The sequence below is a fragment of the Rattus norvegicus genome, chromosome 14, assembly GCF_021556685.1.
Source record: "Rattus norvegicus strain SHRSP/BbbUtx chromosome 14, alternate assembly SHRSP_T2T, whole genome shotgun sequence".
Lineage (NCBI taxonomy): Eukaryota > Metazoa > Chordata > Mammalia > Rodentia > Muridae > Rattus > Rattus norvegicus.
Genome location: NC_141547.1, coordinates 7,157,279 through 7,169,575, shown reverse-complemented (window position 1 = coordinate 7,169,575; position 12,297 = coordinate 7,157,279). Strand labels below are relative to the sequence as shown.

The 12,297-nt window shown below is 42.6% G+C and overlaps 1 protein-coding gene across 1 annotated transcript in view; it reads left to right on the top strand.

Moving 5' to 3' along the window:
- The window catches only part of Arhgap24 (Rho GTPase activating protein 24), a 629,479-nt gene that overhangs the window by 220,146 nt on the left and 397,036 nt on the right, over positions 1-12,297 (top strand). The window lies entirely within an intron of this gene.

The window sequence follows — 12,297 nt, the reverse complement described above, 5'->3', positions numbered from 1 at the left end:
TGTTCAGTTAGAATCTCACGAAGGAGTGATCTCACCCGGCCATCTCCTGCTGTTCACCTGCTGAGGTTTGGCTCCAGTCTTGCGTCCCATTCCCCGTGCTCGGACCTGCTCCAGTGTGACTCAAGCCTGGCTGTCCAGTGAGACTGCTGTTGGTCAGCTCATCAGTGGCTTCCCTGTCAGCCGACATCATGGCCCAGGACTCTTAAACTCTTAACCTTCAATGTTTTGCTTCCTAAAGATGCAAGATGCTCTTCTTTCCCTGGGAGAAAACGAACACCCAGCCCTGGTCCTTTCCCTCCATCTTCCTCTTTCAAGGGTCACAGAGCAAAGCTTTGGCCAACCCTATTAGCATGTTGGACCTTCCATGTTTTGGCCACAGTGCTTATACAACATATTAATGTCTGAGGTCTCATGTACTTCATAGAAGGTCGTAAGAATGACACACACTTGTCTTCTAGTCACCGGTTCTAATATGCATATGCACTACAGTGGCCAGCCAACAGATTCCTATCAGAGAGCCAGTTACCCAACCTGACTTTATGCACTCATAACTACCGGTGCATTTGGGGGCTCACAGGATGAATGTTTCGGTGCCTGCGTGCATGCGTCCGTGCGTGCCTGCGTGCGTGCGTGCGTTCATGATGGGGGCTGGATTACGATCCAGTCAGAACCACCATGTGCTCAGATGCGCTGTTCTACTTGAGTATTGGCTCTGTCTTACTTTGTAACATAGTTCTATTCCCTCCAGGTCAAACATCACAGAAGTCTCTCCTCATACTCACTTTAGCACAGCATTTTACTATCAAAATGTGATATTATGTAGCAAGTCAAATGGGATGTCAGTGAATAACCAGAGAACACAGCACCAAGGTTAGCCCATGTGGTGGTACCCATGAAGGGTGGGGAAGTGGGGAGTTCCACACAGCAGGTATGAATTGGGAGTCCTCTAAATCCTGATGACATATAAATCCAAATTCTGCAATGTGTTCTTACGGCCACATAAGAAAGTAAAACTTAATACCATGAAAGATATTAGGAAAAGAAAAAGATACAATCTGAATTAAATGTTCCACACACAAGAGTAGCCTTTCTGGTTGATCTTTTGACTGGATGCTTCTGCAGTTCCTCCAGTCACCTCTTCCTCTTTTACTTCCTACCCGCCTTTGGACATGAAGTCCCTCCTAGATTCCAGCCTCTTGGAACCCCTCATCATAACATCTCCTCATGGAGAAGAAGCAGCCACCGACATAAAAATCAAGTCCTTTCTTAATTTAAGTCTTCCTCAGCAGGTCTGGACAGGAATAGACATTTCTTCCCTTTGAAGGTCTTGCCGACTTTCATACTGATGTATTCACAGTGAGGATTAAATGTTCTTTATTATTTCCTGGTTTGAATTCTTAGTCTTGCCTCTCCAAACAACTTAACAAAAAAGAAAGAGAGGAAGGAAGGAAGAAAGAAAGAAAGAAAGGAAGAAAGAAAGGAAGAAAGTAAAACTAAAAAATATACTGGGGGAGGGGCGTTATTGGCTATCATAATATATGTAATATATAATAAAAATGTCTGCTTATTGCTGTTTGTATACTGGTAAAGTGACACTGGAATTTCACAGCAGACAGCATAGTCTTCACTGACCACACTTTTTCATTTGCTTTTTTAATGAGTTGCTAGTGACTACCTTTCCATATAGGCTTATCAGAAAACACCTCTGCTCCAGGAGTCCTCAGCCACCAGATGGTCTACCTAGACTCCCTCAGTTTCCCTGAGAAAGTGAGAGGACACACTGGTGAGATTTCTGTGGATGTGACAAAGTATCAGAGAAAATCGACTCCGAGGACAGAATGGTTCAGTTCTGTCCACAGTTTCAGAGATTTGCTCCATTGTCATGTGACTTTGTCACCTCTAGTCTGGGGTGAGGCACACCATCATGGCAGTCAGTACACAAGCAGGCAAAGCTGCTCACCTCACGTCAGCGAAGGAACTAAGAGACCCCAGGAAGGGAGCCGAGGGAAGACGTACCTTTCTAAGCTCCCAGCTAACCCACTTTCCCTCTGCAGGCTCCATGCTGTCAAATTACCATCCCTATTCACTCTTACCTTCAAATTACAAATCAGCCCACTAGTGAGGTCACATCCCTCATGGCCCAGTCTCTTCGCTAATGCTCTGCCTGAGAGAGCATTGCGTTGGGGACTGAGCCTCCAACATAGGAGCCTTTGAGGGCCATTCCAAAGGCAAGCCATAGCAGAGAAGTAGTTTTTCCTCTGTAGGTATTGTTAGACCTCTGTTCTGCCTCCATATTCACCCCTCACACGGGTGCCATATTCCCCTTGGTATCTGGCTTTCTGAGGCATTTGTGCTGTGGGCATCTGGCTATTAAGTTAGCTTGTTAGACTGTCCTGGTGCTGGCTGTTTAGATGGACTTTGAGCCTCTTACCACTTCTGCTCCCGGATGTTTGCTCACCAAGATATAGGCTCCCAGGCCGCCTACCTTGCTATTCACACAGAGACTGCTTCCTCCCCCTTAAATTCTAGTCCTTCGTCTACCTTCTCTCACAAGTATAGGAAGAAACTTGTTTGCAGGTGACTGGGTGTCAGGACTGTCTACATGGCATGCCGGAGTCCTCTCTGATAGCATCCTTGTATATTTATAGCTGTCTCACCGTAAATTTTCCCTATAGTGCTTCATTGGATTGCCAAAGCAAATTTTAGATTTTGTTGAAAAACCTTGACATGAGATGATCTTTATTTTGATCTGAAAAGAAACAACTGACTCAGTGTCAGTGAAATAAAACTTCTTCAGGACAGTGGAGGCAATGCACCGTGTGGTTGGTGCCCATGGCAGCCAGACCCCAATTTGGGGCAAAGGTTGTGCTCTAATGCTCTTTGGTGAAAAGACCTATAAAGGTTAGGTAGGAAATGTGGACCATCACACAGGAGAATTGGACTTAGATTCTCCTCCTGAGTTACTGCTCTCTCCCTAGGAAACTTTGGATACGACATTCAATGTCTTTGAAAATTGTTTCTGTTAGCTTCAGAGTGTTGGCGATGCAATAAGGCACTATATATGAATACCTTGAATAATCATGTCCTCCCGGGTAGTTATGTACCAAACACAAACAGCCCATCTGTCACCTCAGGAATCAGACCATGTGTTCTGTCTACCATCGCTCTGAGTATCAACTGCACGGCATCAAACAACACTTCAGTATGTTAGAAAGGAAGAAGGTCAAAGCCTGTGCCATGGACATGACGTCTGATTTTATTTACCAGGGGAGCTAAACCATGGGCCTATTAGTTAAGAAATGTTTGCCACGTCACAGGCAGAGTAAAGTCATGTAAGAACTGAGTTGTGAACAGTTGGCCATTTTGTGTGTGTTTGTGTGTGTGTGTGTGTGTGTGTGTGTGTGTGTGTGTGTGTGTGTGCTGTATGGGTAGAGTGTTTGGGACAATCAAGAGATCCCAAGGTTTCACAGGCGAGAGTTAGAAGATTCCAGCATACAAGATGTGTGCCCAATAGACACGCAGATTAGACTATCAGTGTTTTGGTTCCCATGCAGCTCCTGGGCTGGCCAGGTAGGCATGCAGTTACTCGAGAAGCAGCCATCTTTGAGAGAGACTCTGTGTATTGTGCCGTCATCTCTCTTCTCTTTAGAGCCTCTCCTTGATCAGCTCCGTTTCTCCACATTAGGCAATTCTTTCTAGAACAGAGCCAGAATCTTTCTCTGGATTTCAACGAGCTTTGATTATCCCCAGGTTTGAGCTTATTTATCCCAATATTACTGCTACCCTGAACCCTTGGAATCTGGTTTCTGGTGCGTTATTTATTGTGTTCCTTGTACCACTCTTTTCCTAAGACAATTGAACATCTTATGTTAGAGACGCAAAGGAGAAGGAAAACATTTCAAGAATGGTATCCTACGTAAGTTGAACCTTCTCACTCATTAGTATTTGGGGCCTCGCCACTCCATAACTGCAGAAATGCACTGACTCTTTCAATGGAAGTAATTGAGAGTGCGTTGCCACTGTTAAGTGTGTCTCCTGGGATGGCCGTGTTCATCCTCAGGGTCCCGTTAACTGTGGGAATATGGCTCTTTTCCAGGCCCACCGCAGACTTTGTTTCTTGTTGGCTCTTGAATGTCTCCTTTTTCTCCCCATCCATGAACAACTTCTTTTTATTTTAAGAGGATTTATTTTCTCCCTTGTTGACTATGACAAAATGCCACCTCTGTGGCTTTGGCCTCTATCCACTGTCACTGAAATTAGTAGACAGCTTCTTTCTTTCTTTCCTTCTTTCCTTCTTTCTTTCTTTCTTTCTTTCTTTCTTTCTTCCTTCCTTTCTTTCTTTTTTTCTCTCTCTCTCTCTTTCTTCTTCCTTCCTTCCTTCCTTCCTTCCTTCCTTTCTTTCTTTCTTTCTTTCTCTCTTTTCATCTTTAAAGAAAACATGAAAAACTGGTAAGGGAAACCCATTTTTTTAAGGCCCCATTCTCAGCTTTTCTCAGCTGCTTGGTCTCGGGGAATGGCATGTGCTGTGGTCCTAATGAGTGACTTACCCCTGGAACTATACTCCTTAAGTTCGTCTTAAGTTGGGAGTTATGTTCCCACATCCTGCTGGGAACATAAAAGACTATAATGAGCTTCATCACCATTTAGGAGCGAATTAGAGTCAGGTTTCATACAGAAAGCCATCCTGGGCATTTTGTCCTGTAGTCAGCAGCATTCCAGCATGAATGCCATTTGTGTGAGAGGCAACTGCCATCTCTAGAAACCCTCTCTTTTCTGTGTTAAATGGAGGTTATTGTTGGAATACTGAGTATAACAGGGCTGAGTAGCAGAGAAAAGATAAAATGAAACTTGATGAATTCCAAGGACATGATAGGAAATCCAGTTAGTGATTTGTTTAGACAGTCATTTAAATAACACGTTGCATATAATTCATTGATAAGTGGCTATTAGCCCAAATGCTTGAATTGCCCTAGATGCATAGAACACATGAAACTCAAGAAGGATGACCAAAATGCGAATGCTTTACTCCTTCTTTAAAAGGGGAACAAGAATGCCCTTTGCAGAGAATAGGGAGGCAAAGTTTAGAACAGAGGCAGAAGGAACACTCATTCAGAGCCTGCCCCACATGTGGCCCATACATATACAGCCACCAAACTAGATAAGATGGATGAAGCAAAGAAGTGCAGGCCGACAGGAACCGGATGTAGATCTCTCCTGAGAGACACAGCCAGAATACGGCAAATACATAGGCGAATGCCAGCAGCAAACCACTGAACTGAGAATGGGACCCCCGTTGAAGGAATCAGAGAAAGGACTGGAAGAGCTTGAAGGGGCTCGAGACACCATATGAACAACAATGCCAACCAACCAGAGCTTCCAGGGACTAAGCCACTACCCAAAGACTATACATGGACTAACCCTGGACTCTGACCTCATAGATAGCAATGAATAGCCTAGTAAGAGCACCAGTGGAAGGGGAAGCCCTTGGTCCTGCCAAGACTGAACCCCAGTGAACGGGATTGTTGTGGGGAGGGCGGTAATGGGGGGAGGATGGGGAGGGGAACACCCACATAGAAGGGGAGGGGGAGGGTTTAGGGGTATGTTGGCCCAGAAACCAGGAAAGGGAATAACAATTGAAATGTAAATAAGAAATACTCAAGTTAATAAAGATAAAAACAAAACAAAACAAAAGAAAAACAAAAAACGTTGCATATAAGTTACTAGTGTGTGTACATTAGAAACTACCTTAGAAACTAGGGCTTATGATGGCTAGTTTTAATTGTCAACTTGATATAATCTAGAATCACCCATAAAGAAAGTTTCAATGAGGGGATTACATAGGCCAGATTGTTCTATGGGCCTGTCTATGGGGATTATTGTGGTTGGTATCAAGGTGGGAAGCAATGTCCACTATTGGTAGCACCATTCCCTATGCAGGGATTCTGAACTGCAGAAGAGGGGACAAAATGAAACCAGCACAGGCAGTCATGCACTTACAGCTCTGTGTTTCTGAATATGGGTCTGATATGGCCAGCTTCCTCCAACTCCAGCCTCTGTGACTTCTTTGCTACAAAGGACTGGAACCTGGAACTGTGAGCTCAATCCTTTTCTCCCCTAAATTGATTTTTGTCAGGGGATGTTGTCAATCTAGACAGGGGTGATTTTGATTTCTTCAATTAGAGAGAACTAATTGCTGACTGAATTTATGAACTTCCTAAGTAACCTCATTCTGACTCTGTCCTTTATGTTTGAAATCTATTTTTTAGCACTTGCCACAAATGTTTGAGCATTTTGGTCTTTTCCATAATCAGTGAAAACCTGGTTTTGTAACACTGTACAGAGGGAACCCAAGTCTTCAGAGCATTTTGAAAATGAACAAAATGAACACTTTTCTATGAGTCCAGGTGGGAGGAACTATGGGAAATATCCTGCGGGTTATTGATAAAGAATAGCAGGAGTCTCTATTAAAATATGTGCCATATGTCAGACCCTGTACACCTCAGTTCATGTGTAAATTGTAAGCTCCAGGTTGAAATCAATCTTATCTGGTAACATCAGGACTCTAGTAATTCTGAGCAGCTGAAGAGACTCCTATGCTGTTAGTGGAACATGGGCCTGAACACTTGGAGAAAAAGTCTCTGGTTGGGCAAATACCAAGTAATAAAAACCAAGGAAGAATACAATATACACAGATGACTTAGGTACGATACATATGCATGCACACATGGATTCACGCACACACGTATGTACATGTTTAGCCCTACATTCCTCAACAACGGAGGTATATTCTGAGAAACATGTCCTTGTGTCATTTGCTGTGGGGCCTCTCAGTTGGGTTCACAACAAACCACATGGTTTAGCTCACTATATAACTAGGCGATGTGGCATATGTCAACTACATATGGGGGCGTGTGTATGGTCTGCCTTTGATCAAAACATTGTCATGTGGGACAACAAGAAAGTGAAAAAAAATGGACTATTCAAGAAACTGTTGCTGAAAATTAACAAAAAGGAAGGACAAATGCCCACACTTGACCCATAGCATTTCGAAGAAAGACGTGTTGCTTGCTGGGAGCCGTTTCTAGGATGTAACTCGCGTTAAGGACATCTTTGAAAGGTTTATGGTTGCTCCTTCTTGGTGTCCTCCTTTACCTTGTTCACTGCGAAACACTTGCCGAGACTTCGATATTTGTGGTTTCAAAGTTTCATAACATTCATAGTGACATCCGGATTCTATTGTATTGAGGTGAGATGTGAGCACTTTTGTTTGGAATGATCTCCTTGTTCCGAAGGGTGGCAAATGCTTGCCATTCACGAATGCATTACAAAACTCTTGACCCTATGTATTTGTAATATGTAAACAGCGTATGCTCTATTCATACCATGGCTCTTGGCTGCTGGAGCATGAGTTTGGTGGTAGCAGGAGGGCAGTTAAAACCCACTTGGAACATAAAAATATGAAGGTTGCTAACCAAAGACTGGCTGGTAAAAAAAACAGTCATTACTGGACTTTAATGACATAATTTGTTCAGTGTCACTAAGGCAATTTTAAAAAGAGAGGCAGGGAAGGGTCTAAACCTCTAAATCCTGTACCGCAAGAGTCAAGGTTAGAATAAGGGTGTAGCATAGCTTGTTTATTAGCATTGTTAAAAATAATTATTGAGTTAATTGAAATTGAATTATGGCAGAACCAGCTAGGCAGACTAATGGCTGCCATTTTAATGAGTTCCATTAATGGTGGCAATAATGATTAAGCTATTTTGAAACAAGCTCGATAGTTTTCTTCTTTATAAGAACTTGCTTGTGCACGTTTCTCTCAGGTCCCTGTTGGAGCATTCCTAGTAAGATGATATTTTAACCGTAGAAGTTACTGTAACCCTGGCAGCTCCATGGTGAATTCTGTGATGAATATGCTGCCCATGCTTACTGAAGGAGAGCCGTTAAAAACCATGGGTCCCACGTCCCCATCCGCCAGCATTCTTCTTCCTTCAAAGCACAATGCCAGCTCAAAGAAAAGGTGACTCTTAAGACAAAAGCCCCAAAGCCCTTCCACAGTTTTTAGAAATAGCCCATTGCCATGTAGCATAGATGGACCTCCAAATCTCCATCCCCCTGCATTAGTCTCCAAAGTGCTGGAAAGAGAACTTTTCTTTTTTTTTTTTTTTTTTTTGGTTCCTTTTTTCGGAGCTGGGGACCGAACCCAGGCAGGGCCTTGCGCTTCCTAGGTAAGCGCTCTACCACTGAGCTAAATCCCCAGCCCCGAGAACTTTTCTAATGTGAACATATTTCAAAGTGCCTTTACATATGAATCATTCTATTTTAGCGTTCCACTGATGGATAAACTCAAAAGCTCTGTGAGTTAGACAGTCACTCGCCTCTGTCATTCCATACGTAAAGCAACGACAGTCTGAGTCAGATCAGAGCCTGGTGTTTTAGTTGTCAGAGCGGCTGGTGCTCTTTCCCCTGTCCTGTCTCCTCAGGTCAGGACCACTGGCACTGGCAACAAGAAGGGAAAAATGTCGGCGCTGTGTGGAGCTCCTTCTTAGGGTGACTTTACAGTAGCTGGGAGATGGCAGAGTGGGCTTCTCTGATGTATCAGCACATCTGACGTCATTGTTCTCTCTCCATGAGAAATACAGCACACATACAATTTATCTGTACCCCAGTACTTGGAACACAATAAAATTGAAGGAAGACTGCATCTGGGTATACATTATTCCTCCAAACTCGGAATGCTCAGAATCTCTTCAAACAGTAAATATTATTTTACTCCATGAAGCTCAGGGATGACCAATGGTGTTATCGGACACCACAAAATATAGATCACATACATATTAATCATTCGTATTGTATTTTAATACACAACTCTATTGGATTTTGAAGTTGCATGACTACTTAAAAACCACAGGAAGTTCTAAGGAATTTCTACCTCTAGGTTGACTTATGAGACCTCATTAACACTGTAATGAGTTATTATTTAGGTCATGATATCCTCAGTCATTACAGAGCCGGTGTTCACAGACTGAGTTTACGTTTAAGCACCTGTTGTCTGTGGAAGATCCGTTGAAAAGCAAATGAAAGCATGATTGACCAAAGGTGATAATACTACCCCAATAAAACACACAGGCAGGAAAGATTTTGACCGGTAATGAGTTTACCTACATATGTCATTTACAACCGTGTATTTTAGACTCACGACCAGTAACTACAAAGTCAACTTGGACCATATAGTTCAATCAATTATAGTTACATAACAAACATTGGATTTCCGGCCTGTTGAATTTATTAAGCAAAACAATCTAAATTGGGTAATGTACGGAAGGACTTGTGTGGCTGGAATGAGCAGTTGTCTAATACATATCCAAGGCCCCAGAGTTTATTCATGGTACCTTGGGGCGAGGGGGAGAGAGGGAAGAAAGACATTGGCCATAGACAGGCATGTTAATTTTGTGGACAATTTGTTGACAGAATTAGAAATCAAGTTTACTATAATCTTCTTTCCCCTACATTTAAATACTTGTATAAAATGGTGGCTGCAAAATTTCCAAATCAATATGACTCATTCCTGCGAAATTTATCATTCGAATACTTTTTTGTTTGTTTTTACGAATTCATATTAAGGAGCAATGAGTTATTTTATGCATGGTAAAGAGCTTAATATTAAAAGTTCATCTTATATGATTAATTTATAAAACCCAATATAACTGACTTTTTTTTTTGAGTTTTCATCCTAAGCAAAAAAGAAGGCAGGAAACCCTGAAATTTCTAAGACCAATTTATTGTTATTTTGTGCGTGTGGATGTTTTGCTTGGGTGCATGCATGTATGTGCACCACTTGTATGCCTGGTGCTACTAAAGTCCAGAAGAGAGTGGCGCAGGGCCCCCTGGAATTGGAGTTACAAAGCGAACCATCATGTAGGTACCAAGAACCAAACCCAGGTCCTCTGCAAGAGCAGCCAGCGCTCTCACTTATCAAGCCATGCCTCCATCCCCACAAGAAACTTCTGGCCAACCTTTGAGACTACTTACATTTCTCTAGACTTCATCATTTTGTTTTTTTTTTAAATGTGGGAAACATAAACCTAAATGTATGTGATTTTAGAATTTCAAAATCAGGTACATAGCTAGAGATTAAGTGAGGGTTTGCTGTTACGTTCGATTCCCTATTGTCATGGGACCCAGAAATAGGACCTATTGACCCAGAAAATATTTTAATGTTTACAAACTGATTGTGACAATTTTAATATGCTCATTAACTCTCATAATTTATAAACTCTTAGTGTTTTGCAGGTAGTGTAGAGTTCAGAAATATGATTTCGTTATAATGTATACTTAGAGAAACCCAAATGGGATTGTTTTAAACTAATTATTGTCATCGTGTCTGTAGGAATAAATTTTTTTAACCTACTTTTCATAAGGGTTCAGCCTCTCCTCGAGCCTACCACCCAGCAGAGGTGGTGGAAGAGAAAGTTATTAGGATCTGCGGAAGGTGGACCTGTTCAGCAGTAGTTCTTTGGGGGCAAGCTCGAGCTTCTTGGGCAGCAGTTCAGTACTGTAGCAAACACCAAATAGAACTCTGCAGCTGCAGACCGGCCCTCTAGACAGGCAGACACCAGGCAGCTGTAGTTCAATCCTGAAGAAACTGTCATTCTTGACAACTGACCTGAGGTGAGGCCGAAGAAGCAGCAAGCTGCCACAGGGACGTCAGGAGCAGTTCTTGGGTGAGTTTCTCTCAATGGGCAAGTTATCACAAGTTGAGCTCAGCGATGCAATGTAAGGCGAACTGATACACGTGTGTATCTAGCAAAGAATGGCAAGATGGAGCAAAGCAAACCAATGCTCAGTGCTCGTCTCCCACTGTCTGTGGGGCAATATTTATACTCCTTCACCAAGCCTCCTTTTATGTGTTTGCTATGTCAAAACACCCTTTCACTTGTGTCTGCATCAGGAAAACAGTCTTTCACGTGTTTGCCTTAGCAAGACGTCCTTTCACCCGTGTGCCCCAGGAAAACATCATTTGACGTAACTGACTTTCCAAAGAACTAGGAGTCTCCACTTCAGTGTCTATGCGTTGAAGTCTAGAACAAATGGAACAAATGTAGAACATGACAAAATATCTTTCCACTTACATTAAAGGAGAGTCCAGATTCAAGTCGTGTAGAGTAAGCTCGTGAAGATGATTCCTGTGACTTCAGTGCCTAGAGGGTAGCCAAGAACAAGTATGTGCTTTACTGGTCAAATGTGCATTGCCTTAGAGGAACGAGGAAAGTTTACCTAAACCTTTAAATCATCTATCTTAGTGACTAAATGTAAATTTTGTCAAGGGATGGATGGCGTGGGGATTGACTTCACACTGCTGACAGTCTTGGGGTTCAGAGGTGACACGTGATGTTTGACTGCATATAGGAAATCATTCATGTCCATAACAACTAGCTACTTTTTTCATTTTCCTATTCTTCCAGTATTCTTTTCTATGTTTTTGAAACTGATGGCACTGGCCTTAACTATGCCCCTGCCCTGCAAATTCTCAGTTCCTGTGGAACACTTGATATGTGAATATTTATGACAGTTAGAAATTTAGTCAGGGGTGCAGACATAATCTGCATTAGTTAGAGATGTTTGAAGGCTTAAATAGCAGACGTTAGGCACAGCTTTGGATAACCAATAGAATCAATTGAAATCACAGTCCTTTGCCTATCCTTTTTTTTTTTTTAGAATCTCATCTCCTGGCTTCGGGAGCTGTTGATATTTTCCCAGCACAGATTTTAGTTCTACTGTTCACTCTTCAGCCTGACGGATTCATTTTACCCTAGATGAGACTCTAAGAGACCATTGCACTCCACTTTGCTGTTTCTACTGATGCTGTTACCATAGTTTACACTGCCTCGGTCCCACCCTAGGTAGGAGAGGTTTGCTGCAGGCCTAACTTAAATTATTTTGCTGAACTCCCTCTGTTTGGTTTTGGTATAGCTTTCTTCATAAACTTAGAAAATTTTTTCCACAAAGTTGCTGCTGGAGAACGCTGGGGTGAAGTAATTTCAGTTAAGTCAAAAGTGTCCTCCTTGACCGTTTATCAGTGTCTCAGCTGACGTCCTGGAGCTTGGGCTTCTATCTCTGTGGACTATCCTCTATGACTGTCAACTATGAGCCTCTTTCCCCAGTATCTCCTCGAAGTGAATGTACAAAGACAACAGTCTACCATTGAGGATGGGTAAGACAGACTGCTCCGTGTTTAGAACCTCTCCCATTTGTCCCCTCAGGGCGAATCCCAGTTACCAAAGCACTCCTTAGCTTAGC